Source organism: Lissotriton vulgaris, chromosome 6 (genome assembly GCF_964263255.1).
Source record: "Lissotriton vulgaris chromosome 6, aLisVul1.2, whole genome shotgun sequence".
Lineage (NCBI taxonomy): Eukaryota > Metazoa > Chordata > Amphibia > Caudata > Salamandridae > Lissotriton > Lissotriton vulgaris.
In genome coordinates, this window is record NC_141694.1 from 345,134,339 (window position 1) to 345,156,933 (window position 22,595).

Genomic DNA, 22,595 nt, shown 5'->3' on the forward strand with positions numbered 1-22,595 from the left:
AACAATTTGAAGAAATTAAAAAAATTCATGTTTAGCCAAAACAAATTTCACTTGTAAATCTGCAAATGTTACCAACTGTCCGTCTTCACACAAATCCCCTAAACAATGAATCCATTTTGAGCTCCATCTTTTGGACACTTGATCCCGAAAAATTATTGGGAGTAGCCTGGGAGCAGAAAATGGAGTATATGCATTCAAATTAGAGACACCTAATTGCCGCTTGACTTGCTTCCAAACGGAATAGGCTGCGTTAAGTATTTTAAACTTAGTTTTCTTAAAATAACTTGGTTCAATTACTTCAACAAGGCATTCCCTAGCCTCGTCACCCAGCCCGAGTTCATAAATTGTTGGTCTATGGCAGGGCAAGATTTTAGCCCTAACTCCAACTACCAGGCGACTGATAAATTGCATAACCTCAGCCCAACAATACAGCATAAAGTATGGCATATCCCAACCACCAAGATCTTTTGGCAGCACAATTTTCTTCTAGGCCCTTCTCTGCCAGCTATACCTCCACAAAAATCTAGAGCTAATACTCTCTAACCTCTTAAAATATAATACTGGAAATTCGAGGGGAATTAGGTAGTACGGTTTGATCTACCGTAAAGAGTTAAATGCACGTGATCTAGCCTATCCAATATTGAATTCACACTGGTGAGCACAGGATTCATATTTAGTTCTGGGATCTTACTAACTGGCAATGCGATTGTAATTCACATATATGTAGCTTCTGAAACGTTGTTATATTTTAAGGAGGGTCCCCACCTGTATAAAGCACCTCCGTTTTAGAAATATTTAATTTATAACCAGAGAAGCACCCAAACTGAGACGCCAATTAATCGATTGCTGTTAGTGCAGTGACAATATTTCTTGTAAAAACAACAATATCATCAGCATATGCCAGTGCTCTATAATCCATATGCCGTAATTGAACTGGTTTTATATCTTTAGCTTGATTTAACTCTTTAAAAAAAAATCAACATATAAGGCAAATTGGAAAGGTGAACAAGGGCATCCTTTCCATGTACCTCGACCAATCGTAAACCTGCTCGACTCTTGACCAGAAATTTGAATGCTGGCTTCTGGAGTCATATATAATGTCTTAAGTGCTTGCCGGATCGTAGACCCAAATCCCTTCAGTCAGAAAACCTCCCACATATACGGCCAGGAAACCCTGTTGAATGCCTTCTTGGCATCCAACAGGATTACCCCCATTGTGTTATGGGTTGCGTGTGCCGAATCCAAAAAAGATATCACACGCCTCACATGGTCTGCTGTATCCCTTCCAGGAATAAACCCATGTTGAAAATTTGAGACCAGCGCAGAGATGACACCAGCTAAGTGCCTAGCAATAATCTTAGAATAGATTTTACTATCAGAATTGATTAATGAAATTGGTCTATATGACGAAGGCAGTAGATCAGACTTATCCTTTTTCAAGAAAACAATAATGGTATTCTTACGCCAGGACACTGGTGCAATCCCCTTTCGTGCGGCCAGAAATAGGGTAATAAATTTTGCTTTCAAGACATGCCGAAAGGTCCTATAAAATTCAACAGGGATACCATCAGGTCCCACCGCCTTGCCGACAGTCAATGATGTTATTGCTGCCTCCGCTTCCTCCCAAAGAATATCTACATCTAATTCTTCCATTTGGTCCTGTGTCAGTTTTTGAATTTCGATATCAGCACAACATTCCTCCAATTTTCCTTCAACATTATTAATTTCATCCTCAGTATACAGCTGATGATAGAATTTACCAAATACCTCCAGCACTTCACTAGGCTTTTCCCGAATCTGCCCCAAATCATCCTGATTCTTAATTATCCTATTGGCAACTCTTTCTGATATAATCTTCAGGCCAATATCCGGACGGAATTTTCACCAACTTCATACACTTCTGCCCTATATACTGCAATTTTAGCAGCTAATTTTGTGGCAAAATACTGATATAGCCTCATTTTTTTGGACGGCTATATCCTTTAAAATGTGTTCAATATCTTGACCATTAATAACTGCCCTCATAAGTTCCTTCTCTAAAAGCCGTAATGTATTCATCTCGTCCTGCACTTCACCCCTCAATTTTCGCTGTTTATTGAAAGAATAACTTCATGTTTCTCCGCGGACCCCCGCCTTGAATGCATCCCAAACTACAGAAACGGATGTAGAGCCCCGATTGTTATAAAAAAAATCATAAATCCATTTACACATCTGTTCACAATATAAAAGATGAACCAATAATTTACGTTCGAAGGTCCAAGCTCTTGAAAACGATCTGCAGCTGACATCTAGTTCTAACACAATGATCTGATATTATCTTGGGCTTAATATCAATCCTGGCCTTCCTTACTTGCTCTGCTGTTACGAAAAAAGTAATCCAAACGCAGACATTTTCTGTGAGGTGCAGAATAAAAGGTATCCCCAGAAGCTCCCTTACCATTCACCCACCATACATCCACCAGTCCAAGTTCTTTAACAATCCCTCTAGTGACTTTAAAGGCCTTTTTTTTCTTCCCTACATAAGGATACTCACTTGTTAAATCAAAGCCGCCCGCCAAATGGAGATTGAAATCCCCACAAAGAATCAGTGAAGATGACCATGCAACTAACTCAATGCTCAAGACGTTTAACATATCCTGATTGTCCAGATTGGGACCATATATTGAACAGATGCTCATTGGAACACCCTCTATCCATAATTCAATAATCACCCAGCGCCCGCAAAAATCCTCCTTAACACGTTTGCACTCCACCACCCAAACCTTTTCATGATTGCTACCCCTCTCATTGTTGAACCTTGGCGGGTATAACCCAAAAGCTCCATGCCCAAATCCTTCAACCATCTCCTGTTGTTCCATGGAATATGAGTCCCCTGTACACAAAGCAGATCCACCTGCATTGAGTAAAGAATCTGGGCCATGACCCCTCTTTTTTTTTCTATTGTTCAGGCCACAAATATTCCATGAACACACAAAAAAATGTGTTTAAGCATACCTCGCTTGCTTTGTCCAAACCATAGACTGTATTCCAATAATTAAAAAAACATGATTTTGAATGATTTATTCACCATACCCTTGTTGCTGCACCCATACCATAGCCATTCTGTACTATTTCTTGCCCCACATCCCCCACCACCCTTACTACCCCAAGAGCTCCCCCCACACCTCCACCCAAACATAGCATAAGGACTGAATAGTCCCTATTGGTGATGGAGAGAAAGGATTGGCTACACTCCACTGACACCCCTATCCCTTAGCATTAAAGAAGAGGGAACAGAAAAAGAGAGAAAGAAGTGCAAAGACTAACTATACCATAGTCTACCCTCTATATTGTACACATAAATGCCTTTGCAGCAATCTCAGAAATAAAGAAATGCGTTTTGTCTTTATGAATAATTTTATGTTTCCATGAATTAAGTAAGTAGGCCTGTGCCCCTTTGGCTTGAAATAAAGGAATCAGCAGGCACATATGCCACCTCTGCTGGACTGTGGCCTGACAAAAACCTGGTTGTACAAAACATTTGCAGCCCTTCCCACCTCTCTTACGATCCGGCCTTGCTAAATCATATAACAACTCCCGGAGCAGAAAATTATTCAAGCAAATCAGTATAGCCCTAGGTTTGCTGTCTGCCCCCCTTGTGCCACCCCGCACATGAAAGGGGAATCTATGTACTCTCTGCAACTCCTTTTCCCACTTCCATTGAGTCAATTCAGGGAAGGCTTCTGAAAATAAGTCAATGACAAATTGTCTAATATCTTTGTCTTCTTTTCCCTCCAGAACTCCAAGTACTCGTGGATTGTTCCTTCTAGAGCGGTTCTCTATGTCAATGAGCTTCCTATTAATATTATTCCTCAAAGAATGTAAAGAGGTCAAATCCGCTTTCTGCTGCACAATCTCATCCTCGATTATAGAAATTCTTGCCTATGCTTCCCCAATCCTCACAGACATCTCTGTACAAGTCTTAATGACAGGACGCACCGTATTTTGAAGTTTGCAGACTGCGCCCTGTGTGTGTAATCCCTCTACTTTGGTCTCCTCATGATGTATCGTTATGGCTTGATAGATAGTAGACAAGGTGACCTCCTTCTCTGACAAGACACCGAAATTATTGGAATCTCTATTTGCTTCAATGCAGACAGCCGGGCCACCATTCACTTCCCCAAGTTTAGGTGAAAATGAAAAGTCCCACACTAGTGACCCAGCATTATCGGGTCCTTCCTTAGACACTGATTTGGAGACTTCCCTTGCCTTCCTCACTGTCCCTTTACCAGCAGAGGCTACCAGGCTGATTTCATCATCGTCCTGCAGAGCCGAGCTAGTCAGACTTCCATCGTCTGCCCAATCTCCTCAGAAACACTTTTCTTCTCTGAGGAATTTGATGGCTCTGACATAGAATTTTCTACTTGAGTCCCCAGAGTCAACATCTTTTACCACATCTCTACCAAGATTATCCATACTAGCACCAATCTCTTGTTGTGCTTTTACAGGATTCCTACCGGCCATCGTCAAGGGGAAAACCCCATGAAAATTAACTACAGTCCCCGGCGTCTGCTGAGAAAGAGCCGTCATTTCTGACCCATTCACCATATCCATTTCCATATTGTAATTTAGATTCCCACCTGGAGATCCTTCATTTGGGCCGGCATTTAATCCAAATCCTTTTTTGCTGTATCCTAAATCTGACACTGACTTGGTCTCTGCATTCGCTGTTAACCCCGTTACCCCTTGCTGTGTTGACATGAGCGGTATATTCGGACTTATACTGGGCACAGATATGTCCATTGATATTGCTGGTTCATTTGCTACTTTGTCAATTGAGGATGAAGTTGGCAACCCTCCCAGTGCAACAGTATCCGGGTTCTTACCTTTTGTTTGCGGCTTCTTAAAGATACTGGGGACTTTTAAATTTGCAGCGGTGCCATCTCCGATCCTGGTGACCGCCGAAGGAGAGGTAACATTTTCCTGGCCAGCGCCTACATCACCGGCGCGTATGTTCCCAGCAGAGGCTAAAATATGACCAGGGGGGTCGAAGTGGCCGCAGTCGCTGCCCAAGTCTTAGAAACCTCGGCGTTCTTAGGTGCCATTGCCGACTGCACTGACACGTTCCGATCCGGGATTTCGGCCACCTCAACTGCAGCCTCCGCCTCTCGCCGTCGAAAGCCAAGCGCTCTAACGCCTGACCAAAATCTGCAGTAAAACACTGCTCGCGGAAAATGCAAAAATCCTTCCCGATGCAGGTGAGACAGGAGCCAAAGCATTCCCCAGTGCTCAGACGGCGTTCAAGTGGTATTTCTCAGTTGCAATAGCCGCCAGGAGGTCTCGAGGGGGGGTTATCAGCAGAGAGCACACACAGCTTGTCTCACTCGGTCACGAGCGTGACCGCCATCTTGCCTCACTCCGAAGTGGCTCCTGGTGGGGAAATTACTGGTGCCTTGATCATTGTTGGGATGACACAGGGCTGTGTATCCAATATAACCATTTCCATGGCCTCAGCAAGATCTTCTGGGGGGATTTGATTGCTGGGTGCACAGCCTTCCACACTCAAGTGCCATGCTCATGGAGTAGAAGGCCTGGCCATGCAGAATGCTATCTGGCACCCTTTGCATCCCTGACACATTGCAAATGTATCTAGACCTCAGTCCCTGTCTCTGCACATATGCTGCTCACATTGCAATGGGGGCTGTGCAGCTCCCTGCACCTCCAATCTGTTAGGTGACAAACAAGTTAGACTGTACTTACAGGTCTGGCAACTCAGGGCTTTAAGAGGGCTGAAAAGCTAGGGGGGTCTCTAAAATGGGCATTTAACAAGTAAAAAGAAAATGTGTGATTTCCATAGATTGACGCTCAACTGGTATTTTGCTCCTTCTCTGTGCTTTCAGTTATTGAATGCAGATACTGACGTACACCTAAGACAAGCCAGGACTATTGGCTTTGTCAATGGCTGGTATATGTGTAAGATTAAATGGCAACAACAAAGATTTTTCTGTAAAGAATATTGAAAATGTTTCAAATCTGAAATTATGAGATGAGGAATTAAACATTACTGATGTCAGTGGAAAGCGTAATGGTCTTTGAGTATCCCAATTACTCCTATTCTTTTCTTCACATCACATTTTCTACAATCTCTATTATAAACTTGTGCCCTTATTCCTCTACACACCTTTTTAAAATCCGCCATCCCCATATCTTATACCTCATCTCTTATCTCTGCAGCACCGTCTTTTTTCTATGTATGTATTCCCGCAACACACAAAATACACCCACTCACCTGTAAGAATTGCATTTTATTTGACTTGCTCCTTGTTAATATTTTTACCACTGTTTAACTCCTTCACACACATTTCCTCCTTCAGTCCCTCCCACCTGCAATTAAAAAAAGTGCTATGATTTTGGCCATTTTATAGCCCTTTTTTAACTTTCACCCATGCTATTCAGCATGACTAAAACATTTGACAAACCCAAAGCCTAGATACAAGCTATATAACTGCGTTGTATGATAGAGGAACAACTGTCTAACCCATGCATGCCTCTACCACATAGCGTAACGCACAAATGCGTCTTAAACATGCATTCCTTTACCATGCATGCCTTCCCCATGTAATTTCGAGGTAAAGGGGTATGTGTGGATAAGGTCGTGGCCCCCCTCCGCTGCTCCAAGCTACAAACACCCCCCACCTCCTTTCCACCCTGGGGTCCAAATACCCCAACCCCCACGCTGTCCCTAACCCTTAAACACTACCCCAATCTCTCCCACCCCCCTGTGCTGTCCCTGTAATACCCCTACCCCTTCCATTGCCCTTAGGCCTTCAAACCAAACCCCTATTTTAAAAAACTGCTGAGCCCTAAAAAACACCCTGCCCTCCCCTAAGCCCTAGAAACGACACATTCCCCTCCCCAGCCTTGATGCCTTAAACCCTGTTACTTAATAAACACTGTGCCGATCCCCTATCACCCCTGCACTGTCCATAAAACTACCCCAACCCCTTCCACTGCCATTAAGCCCAATACCATAACCCCTAATTTAAAAAACTACCCTGACCCTGAAAACTACTCTGACCCTCCCCCAGCCCTGAAAACTACCCAGACCCCCCCAGCCCTCGACCCCTATGCCCTGAAAACTACCTCTGACTCCACCAGACCTGAAAACTAGCACAAAACCCACACAGCCCTGAAAAAAAACCCTCTAACCCCCAGCCCTGAAAACTGGCCGCAAACACCCAGCCCAGAATACTAACCCGACCCCCCTGCCTAGAATACTACCCTGACCCACCTAGCACAGAATACTTCCCCTGACCCCCCAGCCAAAAAACAAACCCCCAACCCCCAGCCCAGAAAACTACCCCGACCACCAGCCCAGGAAACTACCCTGACCCCCAAGCCCAGAAAACTACCCTGCCCCTCCTCCCCCCCCCAGCCCAGAAAACTGCAGCCCAGCCCCACTTACCGCACCTCAGATCTCTTCCTGGCAAGGTCTTCCTGCGTCCATCCCCAGCACTTATACCGCACACTGCCTTAACCACGCATATGTGTGGTTAAGGCATATGCATGTTTAAGGCAAACGTAGTTCAGCTTGCGTAGTCGGAACACACGTGGTTAAGACTGTGGTGTTCAGACTGTTACCGATATGATTTTAGTGAAGGCATTGATAGCTATTTTGAACTAGATCATGCCGCATTGAGAGGCAATAGTCTGGAGATTGCCCCGCCTAGCCATTGTGAGGTTGCCTGTGCTTTAAATTGTAGTCAGAGACATAAAGCCTCCAAACTGATGGGGTACCTGTGGAACTTTTTATAGATAACCCTAACCTCAGGGTCCTACTTCTGACCAACATCCTAAAAAGTATAGCGATAGAGGGTCCTCCCAAATTCTGGTTGGTTGCACATATAATTCTCATCTTTAAAAAAGGTAATTGGTCCGACCCCCTCTGTTATCACCCAATTTCTTTAATAGATACCACCTGAAAACATATTGTCAGACATCTCCTTTAACGTTTTGGGGCATTGGTAACTGAGAAGGGTTGTTTCTCTCACATACAAATACAGGTTTAGATATGGTTTGGGCACCTCGAGCAATGCCTTTATCTCCAGCTTGTCATTTCTAAATATAACAGGGCCAAGAGTGGCTTGATTCATCTTGGTTTCATGGGCTTAACCTCTGCAATCGACTTGGTCGACAGAGGGAAATGTGGGGCCAAGATGTTGACTATGGGTTTTGCTTCTGCTTTGGTCCATTTCCTGCTTCCATACATAATGTAGTGACGGGTCGGTGAGGCATGGGAAGAATGGTAAACTTTATGACCCAATTGAAATGAAACGTAGTGTAAGGTAGAGGTGCTTATTGGCCCACCTTTTATTCTGTATCTATATAAATGATCTTGAGAAGTTTCTTAATGTAGAAGTGATTGATGTTTCAAAGATTGGTTTTAGGAGGCTACCCGCTCGTCTATATGCTGATGATTATGTTTTAATTGCAAGAACGGGAATAACCGTACAAAAAATTCTCAACAGTTTCCATCTTTTTATAAATGACCGAGGCCTAAAGACAATTACTACGAAATCCCATGTCATGGTTATACGGAAGTCTTTCTCTTCTCTTGTGCCAAAAAACATTAATGGTGATAAACTTTCCTATGTTTCTTCTTTTTCACATGTAGGTGTTTCCTTTTAAGAGTAAATGGATGTGGTTTTATTTGATTAATCAAAGGAAACAAAGAATTGACAATCTACTTATGCAGCTTTTAGATTTTCAAGGAAGTTAGGCAACAAACCCCTGGCTCCTATAATTAACATATATAACGTACGATTTCTTGCCCTGATGACATTTGGAGCAGTGATCTGGGGCTACTGCATTGTAGTCGCCCTCCAGGTCTCCGAAAATAAATTAAGAGGATTGTTCTCTGTCCCCAATAGTCTTCCAATATATCTCTGCCATGCAGACTTGTTCCACTAGTAGATTATGTTGAAGGGGCATCCTCATTATCATGGAGCTCGATATGGGCTAAGCAAGAAACCATCCACAAGCTTAGTGTGTGCATTTTCCTAATACGTTTGAGGCATTGAGGACATGTATAGAACACCTGTCTATTCTCCCTGTTTGATAAACAGTTGAGATGGCCAATTGTGCAGATGCAACTCAGTCACTATTCTGACATTTGTCAAATATATGTCTGCACTTTTATGTCAGAGACAGCTAGTTCGCCCAGCAAAAATATAAACTTTGGCACTTAATTAATGACAGTAAGCCCATATACAAAGTACAGAACTTCCCGTGGTTATCCTATGTAAAGGAGCATTTGGCCCTGTTGTGAAGAGACAACTATTACTCCAACCCATCTCTGACAGCTTCCATCCCTAAAAAGCAGCTCTAACACAATCTGTTTGCTGAATTGTCCCAACAGAGGCTTGAGTGTTAGTACAAAAAGAAGCAAAAACCTTTATTACCACCATGACCATGGAATCATACTTGATGTTTCACTCTCCTATTCACAAAGATTCTATTTCACAAATGTAGATTAGGTATATCCACTCAATGGTCTCTAATCCCAGTATCGAATACCATGATGCATACTTACAGCCTTATTCATGAAGCCGAAATCGGCTCGCAAAGGGCCAGATTCTGAGAATCCGGCCGTTTGCGAGTGCAATTTTTGCATTTGGGATTCATCATCCCAAATGCAAAAATCGCTAATTGCGATCTCGCAATTTTGCGAGGAATTACATTTAAGGAATCTCTATTTGAGATTCCTTAAATGCAATTCATCATCCAATTTCGTTTTGCGAATTCGCAATTTCTGGCCGCAATTTACCGCGAGGTCAGACCTCGTGGTAAATTGCGAAAAACTCAGAAAAATGCTTTTAAATGCATTTTTCTGAGTTGCATGTTACACACACACATGTCCTTTGGACATGTGTGTGTGCAACACCTGTGTAAAGTTTCATTTGAGGGGTGCTACAGGGTGTCCTTTGGACACCCCTGGCACCCTTCAAATCGCTATCTTATTTGCGATTAGCTAATTGCTAATCGCAAATAAGGAATACTCCCCATTCATTCCTATGGGCCTTTTGGCCCATAGGAATGAATGGCGAGTTATTCCTTATTTGCGATTAGCAATTAGCTAAACGCAAATAAGGATTATGTAGGAAGCGCATTTCTTTATGCAATTTCTACATGAATCCCGTTTTGCGAGTCCTTAATAGCGATTCGCTATGATTCGCTATTAGGGGCTCGCAAAACGGGAGAATGATGAATCAGGCTGTAAGACTCTTGCCTTTGTGATTCAGTATCAGCTCAGTCTCTTTTAAAAACAATATATTATTTTCTAAATTATACACTGTACCAAAAAAACTGTTCCTGATTCCCTTACTGAGGTATTTGATGATTAGAAGTTGCCGACCTGCGTTGGGATACTTACAATTTCTACACTCGAAGTTTATTTGCCTCATCGTTTATAAATGTTAATCTGCTGCCATCCATCTAAGGAAGTGAGTGGGGAAGTAAATATTTGCATCTGGTGTTTCCTCTAGCTGGAGCTTTGGAATATGTGATAGGTTGCATTTTATCTATTGAGTAAAGTTTACTCTTTGCATTATGCATGCTTTATTGCCTATTCATTCTCTTCGATTGTGATCTGTTTTGGAATGGTGTTATTAACAATACTTGTTTCACTCTGTCCTTGTATAAAATGGTGATTCTGGGCTGGGAATACTTTTTGAGATGTGATAACTATCTTATTTTATTTTTTTAACTTATGAATTATTTACGGATCTCCTACAGATGCTATTGTTTTTAATACATGTTTTCATCTTTTCTATTATGGTTATTGTTTTTTCTGCATACTGAATAAAAGACCATCTGATCTGAAGCCCATTGCTAATTCTTGTTTCAGATGTTGACAAGTTGCCACTGTCTGCATCACGGCATTAAAGGGCCTGCTTCTCACACAAACAACAGGTCCATTTAATGGCGTTAGCTTCTATTCATGCTTTGGAATTAGTAGCGCAAGCAGAACCATCATAAATATCTCGTTTCAGGGGCTTGTACAAAAATGTAAATGGGATAACATGAACATTTCAATGTGCACCCTCCACAAGCTTAGTGTGTGCAGTTTCCTAGTACTTTTGAGGCATTAAAGACATGTATGGAACACCTGTCTATTGTCCCTGTTTGGTAAACAGTTGAAATGGTCACTTGTGCAGATGCAACTTAGTCACTATTCTGACATTTGTCAAATATATGTCTGCACTTTTATGTCAGAGACAGCTAGTTCACCCAGGAAAACTTTGAACCCGAATTTCAAATATTTTCTTCTGACCCACTCCTGAAAATGCTCTATGTGATAGGGGCATTTGCCAGTAGGTTTAGTGCATGCTTTTGAAAACAAACATGGGACCCAATTCACAACGAATATGATGTGTGCAAATGTCACTTACTTTTGTATTGCAGGCACACCTGATAAATATACAGACAGCAGTTTGGGGGACCACAGGCTGACATTGAATTATTTGGGGTATACATGTTTTTTATTATCCTTCTCTTGTGTGGTTTCTGTTGTGTGTGCCTGTGAATGTTGCTCAGATTAGCTGCACTTGTCATCAACAGCAACACATGCCTGGTTGTAGATCTTTCTCTGATGTTTTGAATCAGCCCTGCTGCATTAGTTCTAGGTTAGGACCATTAGGTCCAGAGATAGGATCTTTGCCCTATGTACTCTTGCCATGTCTCCTGATTGTCCTCCTTCTTGTGTCCCAGTGACTGTTGTGCCCACTGATCTCTTGTCTCTAATATTCCCTTAGACCTGCCAGTTGTAGTGTGGTCTTCTCCCTAATCTTTTTCTTTCTACTCCTGTTTTGCTGATTTTGTTTTTGTTGGCCTTAAGGACTCTTGCACTTTACCACTGCTAACTGATGATAAAGTGCTTGTGTTTACTCCCTATAACATGGTAGCATTGGCTTACACCTAATTGGCATCTTTAATTTACTTATAGGTCCCTAGTAAAGGGGTATCCCATATACCCAGGACTGGTAATTTTAATGCTACTTATGGGCCTGCAACACTGATTGTGCCACCCACATAAGTAACCCCTTAAAACATTTCACAGGCCTGCCATTGGAAACTGAATGCAGTTTTAAAGTACAAATATGACTTGGCAAAAAATACATTTTGCCAAGCCTAAAACTCCAGGTTGAATACAAATAAGTCACCCATAGTGTATACTCTAAGCAGCCTGTAGGTCCAGGTGCATTGTATTTAAAATGTTAGCCATGTGCTTTTAAGTTGTACAGGTCCCGGTAGTGAAAAACAAACACATTTGTTTTTTCACTACTGTGAGACATACCTCTCCCGAATGATAACACTAGGTTACAATTTATAAGTGATAACTTTTATTTGGGAGCAGGTAGAAATGTCATGTTTGGTGTCCTGTGAATTGTAAATTAAAATAAATCATCTTTAATGGTAAAGACAGATGTTAAGTGACAATTCTGAAAAGGCCACTCTTAGAAAGTTTGCATTTTCTTTTCCCTAACCATTTGGTGCCTGCAGCCTGTTATCTGGGAGACATGACTAGGTGTAATTAGCAGTTGACCTTTGTGTAGTTCATCCAGTCAGTCACACAATAGGAAGACCAGGTGCTGGCAGGATGGGCCATACAAGGCATGTTTGGGGGGCAGAGATGTGTACAGCTCTACTTGCACTTCAAGACACTGCCTCAGCTCACACACAAATAACTTCACACTAGCCTATTGTGTCTGCTGGCAGACTGGGACGAGGAGGGAGGAAGAAAATTCCAGGCACTTCTGTGGGGGGAAATCCTAAAATGTTTCTTTCCCTTCAGAAGGGGCATCACAAATTGAAATAGGGCTCTCAGCCCTACTCTTTAGTGTACTTCTGGACCTGTTGAATGACTCTCAGAAGGCTACCCTGCTGCCTGCTGTGTACTTCAGGGGATTGCCCTGCTACCCCAAAAAAGACTGCCGTGCTGCTGGAAGCCTGCTATGTGACCTCAGAGGACTGCTCTGCTGCTTGAGACCTGCTCCCCTGCTTGAACCCTAAACTTCCAGAGTGACTCAAGGGGTTTGTAGGCTGGTCTCCTGATCAGAGCCTCAGGGTTAGAAAAGTGTCCAACTATCTTGAACCCCTAATAGGACCCTGCCTGTATGACTCATGATCCTACAAGTGGTGCCACTCTAGTCCTGGAGCCAGGGAAACTGTGCTAAATGTGTGCCCAGATACTCAAAATCCAAAACGTGGGGAACAGAATATTCTCTGAAATAAAGTGCTTTGAGAACCGAGAAGACTGGGACCTTCTTGCTTGCCAATCCGCCTATGGTGTATCGCTGGCCTGCCTGACTTTGAGGCAGTTCCCCCTACGTTCTTCCCCACAGTGGCAATACTGTTCAGCTGCTCCTCGAAGAACGAACTTCCGGCCATGCGGCTACAGCCTGCAGTTTCGTTCCGCTAGAGGTTTTCAACTTCCATAAAAGAGAATAAATCCAAACATAGATATCTTCACAGTGATGTTTTGAGCAGCTCCACAATGATGCACCTCCTCCTCGGATACTGTTGGCTGCCTTGCCCCATTGAACTGTCCGTTCTCATAAATGTTTCTTGAAAAATCCTTTTAAGTCCAAAAGTAAGCAGAGACTGGGCCCAATCCACTTTGTGTATCCAAACTGCGCTCCCTCGCAGTGAGCCATAACTCTTAACTGTGGCCGATCACTATATGTTGTCCTAAAGCATATAAATCAGTACTCCTCTGCTTTTTGATGCACTTTTTGCCATTCTCTCCATGGTGCATAATATAATATGTTACTCTTCTGCAAATCATCCTTGAAATCAGCTGCACAAAACCTAGTGCTCCCTCACTGAATTGCACCTTGTAATCTTTCCTGTAAATCATTCTCTGCCCTAATCTGCATTGGTTTTGGTAAATTTGTTATTGGGAAAACAAAACACAGAAGACTGTTGCCAACAGAATTGTCAGCAGATACAAGCTTTGGCAAATCCTACAGGTTACATCTGTGATACTGGAGCAGAGACCAATCAACTTGCCAGTGCTTATTTAAACATTTTTTAATCACTTCTGACATTATTGACAAAAACCATTGTGAGATGACCACCCATCCATGTTTGCACACAGCACACACAGCAGCCATCTTGGGTTGATTTTTCATAAAGGGATATAAAAAGTATTCCAAGGTGCCTGCATGAATGCTTACTGCTAAACAGACCTGCAGTCACATGACACCCATCGTGGAATACGTTTTCTGTTGCTTTAAAATGAATTTGTCTGAGATGGAAACCCACACATTGGCCAAATTGGAATAGTTTTTCGTAAAGCAAAAGTAAAAGGAATAGGGAAGAAATTAGGAGAAGAGTACTGAGACAGACAAGAAAACAATGAACTCATAGGTAAGGGGATGGAACCCAAGGCCAACTCTAAGGCTCGGATTTACTAACATATTGTAATTACACAACTTCTTTGGCACATCCAAGCATGCAAAATGCATTTACAAAATCATGCACAGCCCGATTTGCATGTGTTTGTGTGGTTTATTAATAAAAAACAGTAATGCAAGGCAGCGCTTTCATCACTTTGCATCGGGGAGGGAATACATGTTGGAGCATGGGCATTCTCTTGTATCCACCAATGTATTTTGATGCTAACCCAGATTTCTTTAACTCTGTAAACAAAGGTTTGTGCCAAAATAGTTCACCTAACTGAGGCTGGTGTAATAAACAGAAATATTTTTATTTCTCTAGGCTATATTCCACATCACACGTAGAAGCAACCTGGAAAAATAAAGATATTTCTCCTCAATACACAAGTGTGCTGGTCCAAGAAGATTTTAGTAATGCACCATATCTTAGTAAATATGGCACATTTCATGCAACATACCACAGTAAATTCCATTGTTCGTTCCATAGGATGGACATTTAGAAAATCTAGGCCCAAATTATATTGTATACAATCAGTCCATTGCAATTAGACAGCTAAAGCTGTCTGTAGTCAAGAGTTAAAATAAGCCCATAAACCTTTTCAGAACGTTCTGGAATAGTTGGGTGATTATCGGGATTTGAGCTGTGAGTTGTGGGGAAAAAAGTGCTGGAACCAGGAATATAAAGAGAGAAATGGTTGCATGAAGTGAGTGCGAATATGTAGGAGGATGGAGCAAAGGGCTAAAAATGAATTTGGAGAGTTGTGTTGTTGCAAGGATCCTGCACATACACAGAAATGTGCACAGAGACTTAGGACATCAGTGAATTGTGGTGTACCAGAAACTTTCCTCAGTACCTAGAAAAACCCCAACCAGCTAGCATCAGTGTCACATTAGCTCTTCGTCCTATAGCAAAGTAACCACTGATTAGTCAACCTAGAACATGCGACTTAGGACAAACTCAGAAATGGTGGGAAGTGAGAACACTCTTTCGTTATACTCGCATACAGTCAACAACAGGAGTAAGTTAGAGACACAGGTAAGGTTAAAATATTTATTTTAACGACGTGATCTCAGGTGCAGTATTTTAGTCAACATAAGCAGACATATGATTAGAAATAATATGGTCAGCATTGTTACAATTCCATAAATTACAAAAGGAGAAACCATATTACAATGATGGTGAAAACAGGTCTTATAGTGCCTACTTTTAACACTCTCCCTATATAGGAACTGTGTTTATAAACTAAAGAAGGCCTCTTAGGCTTGTTTGGGGGACCCCATTACCTAAGAGTAAATCACATCAGGATCAGCAAATGCTCTCTGCATCCCTGGACACGGAAATTCTTCCAAATGTGTGAAATCATGGCAACTGTGCAATAATAAGGGCTCCAGAATCTCAGGTGGCTCACAGCTGCCAAATTGTTGTGTCTGAAAAGGGTTCCTCGATCATGTCAAACAACAGCTACCATGTTATGATAACCTTGACAGCTTCAGCACTCACTGTGCAGACTAGTGGCACAATGTAAATCTAGAGATGTCGGAAACAAACCTTTTCTCGTGTGTAGACCTTCACAAAGCCTAACTTACAAAAACAGCTATATGCAGTGTTGTGTGCAAAAGCGGCAAAGGGTAAAATGGCGTTTAAACTTCTAATAAGCCATGCTAACATAACATGTGTGCAAAGCAGGCCTTAGTCCACACTACAGTGTAAGCTAAATGTCAATATATAAGATGACATAATACTATCAAGGCAGCAGTAAAACTTTTCAGTGAGTTTATATTCTTGCTTCAGTGATATGCATGCGTAACCTGCAGGAGACATTACAACATTTTTGGACGACATCCTTTGAGTTATATAGTATGAAACAACAAAACAGCTCTCGACTTGCCCCATATGAGGCATGACTAGTTTACCTAATCCTGTTTTTCCTGTGAAGTATGACACTTCTGCTTAATTATTTATAAGTGCATGACTATAAGTATGGGAATGCAATAAAAATTTGCATGGCTGAATGAAACTTCCTTGTTTGGATAAAATAGCACATGTGTAAATTTGTGGGGCTCATGTTCAAAATAGAAAGATAGGTTAGTAGGTTTTTGTTGTGCTGCCTAGCAGTTTTTTTTTTACTGAGTTTTATATAGCGCGGACTTGACCTGAAGGTATCGGGTATCAGAGTGCCTTACATAGCACCAGTTGCATTACATCAGGACACCTTTTTGTTAGGCACGGGGAGATTAAGTGATTTGCCCAGAATCACAGGATGTTCAGCGTCATTGCCGAGACTCGAACCCAGTTCCCCAGATCCGAGGTCGACCGCCCTAGCCGTTAGGCCAACTCCTCTCCCCCAGCAGTTGTCTGTATACACGCCCAGGTACACCTTCCTGTGACTGTAAGCTACCGCTGTGAATTGAGGCATCGTGTGCAGGAACCCTAAAATTCTGGGAGATTGAGATCGAAATGAAGAATCTCACCCAGACCTTCAGAATCAATCCACAAGGACAATGCCTCAAAGTTGATATGATGGAAAATAATTTTCCCATAATTGTGTGGTATGGACACAATGGTCTACAATAATCTGCAATGATATTAGTGTTTATATGTATCTATTGTTGTGTAAACAGTACACTAACCTCCTTCATTGAAGAAAACTCCATCCTGGATGACATTCAGTCTGGATTCTGCAGCAACCATATTACCGAGAACTCCCTGCTCGCTGCCACCGATGACATCCGTACCTCAACTGGGTCCAATCCTTTCTCTATGGCAGAACCAAGAGGATCAGACTCCCCCCTTTCTCTCCGAACTCACTGAGATCAACTGCGGAGTACCCCAAGGATCCTCGCTCAGTTCCACACTCTTCAACATCTACATGGCCCCTCTAGCCTCCATCGTCAGACAGCATGGGCTCAGGATTGTATCCTACGCAGACAAACCCCCAGCTCATCCTTTCGCTCACAACGAATCCCAAAAACACCAGGCTTTGCTTCCAGGAAGGAATGAAGGATGTTGCTGCCTTGATGAAGGACAGCTGCCTGAAGCTCAACTGTGAGAAAACTGAGGTCCTCATCCTTGGACCCTCCACCTCCGCCTGGGACAAAACCTGGTGGCCCTCCGCCCTGGGGAGTCCTCCCACCCCTACTGACCATGCACAAAACCTTAGCATCATCCTCAACTCCTCCTCTCCATGACCCACCAGATCAATGCCGAAACTTCCACCAGCTTCACCTGGCTGCGTATTCTCCGCAAGACCTTCAAGTGGATCCCCCCGAATGAAGAAAGACCATCACCCACGCGTTAATAACCAGCAGACTTGACTACAGCCATGCTGGAATCAACAGAACTCTCCTACACAAACTCCATACCATCCAGAACTCCGCAGCCAGACTCGTCTTCGGGACTCCACAGTACGAACACATGACTCAACACCTATGTGACCTCCACTGGCTCCCCCTCGAGAAGAGGGTTACCTTCAAGCTCCTCACCCACACCAACAAATCCCTCCGCAACTTAGGACCCGAATACCTCAACGAGAGAGTCTCCTTCCCCGTGCCCAGGGGGAACCTTCGCTCTGCCAACCTCGCCCTGTCAGAGACCACCCACATCCGCAGAAAAAGAGCAGGTGGGAGAGCCTTCTCCTACATCGCAGCCAAGACCTGGAACAAGCTCCCAGTGAACATCAGACGCTCCCCAACCCTGCACACCTTCAGGAGGACCCTCAAGACCTGGCTCTTTGACTGATCCGGAGCTGCACACCCCCACCCCCAGCACCTTGAGACCCTCACAGGTGAGTAGCAAGCTCTTAACCCCCTGATTGATTGACTGATTGATTGTATGCATTTATATACATAGACTGTGAATATATTTTCTGGGGCCAGATGGACAAAGCATTTTTATAGTTGCAAACACTCTGGGTTTACTTTGGCACAACTGCTTTTTTAATGTACTAAATCCATTTTAGGAGTTGGTAAATGTTTAGCAAAACTTAAAATGGGATTGTGACCCCATACCAATTTGATATTTGGATGGAGCATGTTGTACACATCCCAGCCAAATACAAAACAGGTATCAAAGGTATCAAAGTTTTGTGACCGAAACTAGTTGCAAAGCTTTGAAAATTTTTCTGGCACTCAAGTTGGGTGGTAAGCAATTCACAAAAGTGAAAGGATCCAAAATGTTTCTTGCAGAGTAAGCAGTTGCCCCGGGGACCACAGAGATGATATTCTGCTGGCCCTCGAAGGCCACCATTCCTGTAATGGACACCAATTCAAATGAGCTGCAACTGGTGATCTACTTCATTAACCCCTTCGACACTCATGACGAGCTGGGCTCGTCATGGTGTAGCCCGCTCGCACACTGATGACGAGCCCAGCTCGTCACGCAAAGTGCGATTTTGAAAAACCCAGCGCGCTAGCGGAATTCTGCTAGCGCGCATGCGGTTAAAATTCATGCGGTGGGTTTTATTACGAGTTACTCTGAATATCAATTTTATGAAGTGGCCTACTAAAACATAGGTCCGTGCTTAAAACGATATGCTGGTCACAATAATATTTGTCGCAAGTGGCAATAATTTTTTGCAACAATTATTTAGTACATCTGGCCCTTAATCATGTAACTGTGATTGGAATTGCATTTTTATAGCACTTACTGTACTTGATGAGGCTCTGAAGCACTAAAATACTACCAACTTATGAAATAAGGTGATAGTATTTTAGTGTTCTACACTAGTGACCAGAATTATTAAAAGCATATTAGACAGGAACCCAACAGAGAAGTGCCACACACCTCTCATCCCCCAATGAGTGAGTGCCTGTTTGTATAGTTCCCAAAGTTATACAGAGTAAACAAAGGGTAAGCATAGGTGCAGAAAACTCAAAGCAGTCTCAGTGAAGCAATTTGCTTGAATTTCTTTTCCAACCCTTGGTTAAAAAATGGTTTAAGTAGAGCAGTGGTTTTTCTGACATGCATCAGTCACTGTTTGCGTCCCCATATGCTGGTGAAGTCCCGCGTTTACCTGCTAAATCCTGGGTTGACTTGGTTGCATCACAGTTCAGGTAGGTGTGCAGGTGTGAATGTCCTCCCAGCTTTAGGCGGTTAGTCCTTTCTTCACAGGAACCACAGTACAGCCTTGTTCAGGTCAAGGGTCCTGGAGTGGACTCACAGGGCATGTGTTTGTATAGCACATCAATCTTTGGCAGCAGCAGCCCATGTCACTGGCTAAGGACCAGTGATTGAATGTAGCAGTTGAAGCCTTGCAGCTGAGCTTCTTCACAATGATGGGTGCTGTGGCAGTTGAGACCTCCAGGGCAATACTGTCTTTGGCTGCCATGCAACTTTTGTTTCTCCACCACCAGCAGCAGAACAACATCTCAAGCCTGTGATGGACTGCGGGGAAAGACAGGAATATTTGCTTTACGGTAATTGTGACACAGTTCACTTCAGAACTGTGCAGAAAGACCATGGGGTCCACATTGAAACACTGGTACCACCTGTATCCCTCTCTTTGTTTGTCAGCTTTCTATGGGTGGTGCCTAATACGCTTGGAATATGGTGGGTCTCTCCTTCTGGACAGACTAGCCTCCTGCACACTCCTTCTCTATCTCAGGAGGCAGAAAATCTTCTACTCTCTTTAGGTAGATCATCAACTCTTTCAGCAGAAAGTGTAGAGATCATGTGCTGACAGACATGCACCAGTCCTAATTGTAAAACAGCTCTCCCAGAAATCTGCAAAGCCCTCCCTTCCTTATTCAACCAGAACGTTGGACTTCAAGAAAGAGGAGTGGTTTGTTTTCCACTGTTGCTACACATTTTCCAGACTGGAAACTGTCTGGTTCCACTGTCTAAGCTTTCAGAAATGTGTTGGGTTTGATCCCTTTCAAATGTTATTTCAAGTCTTCTCCACAGAATTTGTGCATTGTTTTTCACAGCATGTAGCAACGGGGTAGGCCCTATCTAGGAGCATCCAAATCATGGGAACACTGAAGTGTGAGTTCTCTGTAACTGGCTGACATCCGCCTACCTGAAGCCGTAATCAAAGACAGACAAAAGTGCCGGTCCTGAATAAAAACCTCCTCAATTTAGGCAACAGAAATCAAACTTATCAGCAGTCCCTTGCTAACAAGACCGCCATAACATTTCTTATTTGAGCTTCATCACCACCCTCTTCTTTCATTTTTTCGTTCTTCATCCTCCAGCCACAAGAATGAAGGCCTTACCCTTCCAGTGTCTGAGGAAGCTATCCTCAACCTCCAATTTGTGCCTTGCTAAACCGGTGGAATCCATAATGATCCCACTGGTAGCAGTACTGATTCTCACACATCACAAAGTGTCCTACTACCACCTATGTGCTACACATGCACTGCATACCCACGCACACACTCAACATGCACAAGGGATGTCAACACTTGATTCTAGGTGTCACAGCAGAATTATACATGAGTGCAGTCACTTGACTGCACGTGCAATAACACAGAAAATGGTCCGGTCACACTACAAAGAAATAAAACACTGCAAACTGCCACCACTATTTTATGTGAAACAACCAGGGTGTGGACTTACCTACTTGAAGGACGCGTTGGTACAATCTTCCAGGTCACAGAGAAGGTCCTAGAGTCCTAGAGGTGGTATTGTCAGGGACAGGCCTAGGCATCTTTGCTCACGCTAGATTAGTGTGACATCTGGGCCAAAATATTAGGATTCCAATTACATATGTAATCAGAGATTTGGAGTGGGGTACATACCAGATTACCATACAGGTGACATTCCTGCACCAACCCGGCTTTTGTGAATTATTCTATTGGTCTTTATAGAATCCACTCAGAATTGCTGCAAAGCATCTCACAGTTATACCAAAAGCAAAACAAATGATCTAAATTAAGTAATCCCTCAGCCACACTGAAAGATAAACTGTATAATGATATATATGGTAAATGAGAGTCACTCAAAGAGCAATGAGGAAAAACTCATAGACACATAAAATCGAAGTACACTCATAGTAGACGTTCTTTAGGCACTACATCGGAGTGGCAAAGATGTGATGCAGAGGTAAGCACTGGATAAAGGTGGCAGATAAAAAACTACTTTAGAGCTCCTCCAGGACCTAGTAGGTTGTCCTGCTGGCAAGGTTTGAAAACAAATTGTACTTCTGGCGCGGATGAGAAACTTACAGAATACACTAGTTACTATTTGACATCATAAATGCCATACAGGTCCACCTAGTGAAGAAACACACAGCACATCAGTTGAGATTTGTACTGCCAGCCATCTTAAATCATCTGAAAAGACATTTTCAAAATGCTCTAAAATGTTCAATCCATGTGAGAAATATGTAGGAAGCTGGGTTTCTGTTGCAGTAACCCCCCACTTTTTGCCAGACTTTGACTTGATGTGCCCTGGGTCCCTGGCTATCAGGTTCCCAGGGCCTGTGTTCTTTCCCAAAAATTGTACCTTGCACCCCCAGTTGGCACCCCTCTGGCCACATGTCAGTCCCTTGAAAAAGGTATCATGGGTACCAAGGGCACTGTGGCCAGGGAAGGTCTCTAAGAGCAGCAGCACATATTGTGCCACCCTTCGAGGCCCTGTACCTTTACACCCATACACTGCCATCGCAGGATACATGCTTTGGTGCAGAACAAAGTGAAGAGTCGACATGGCACACATGTGCCATGCCTACAACCCACTGCCCTGGCATAGGTCAGCAACCCCTCTAGATGGATGCACTATACCAGTGTTGAGGGTACAGTTGCATGAGCCCTGTACCCCTACAGTGTCTAGACCAATTCCTAGACATTGTAAGTGCAGTAATGCCATTAAGAGTATATGGTACTGGGAGTTTGTCATTACGAACTCCACAGCACCATAATGGCTTTACTGAAAACTGGGAGGTTTTTTATAAAACTTCTCAGCACATTAAACCCACAATGATGCCAGTGTGGGACTTAATGAAAAATGCACTAAGAGGGCATCCCAGAGATGGCCCGTGAAAAACAACCAGCTTCTGGTGGGTTCTTGACTGGTACACACCAGCCTGCCACCATGACACATGTTTCTGGACCCCGGAGCCCAGAAACAAAACCTTTCTTGGGAGAAGGTGGTCACACCTCCCCCAGGCCAGGAAGAGCCATCTGTGAAAGGGGTCCTTCAAAAGCCTTGCAGCCTTT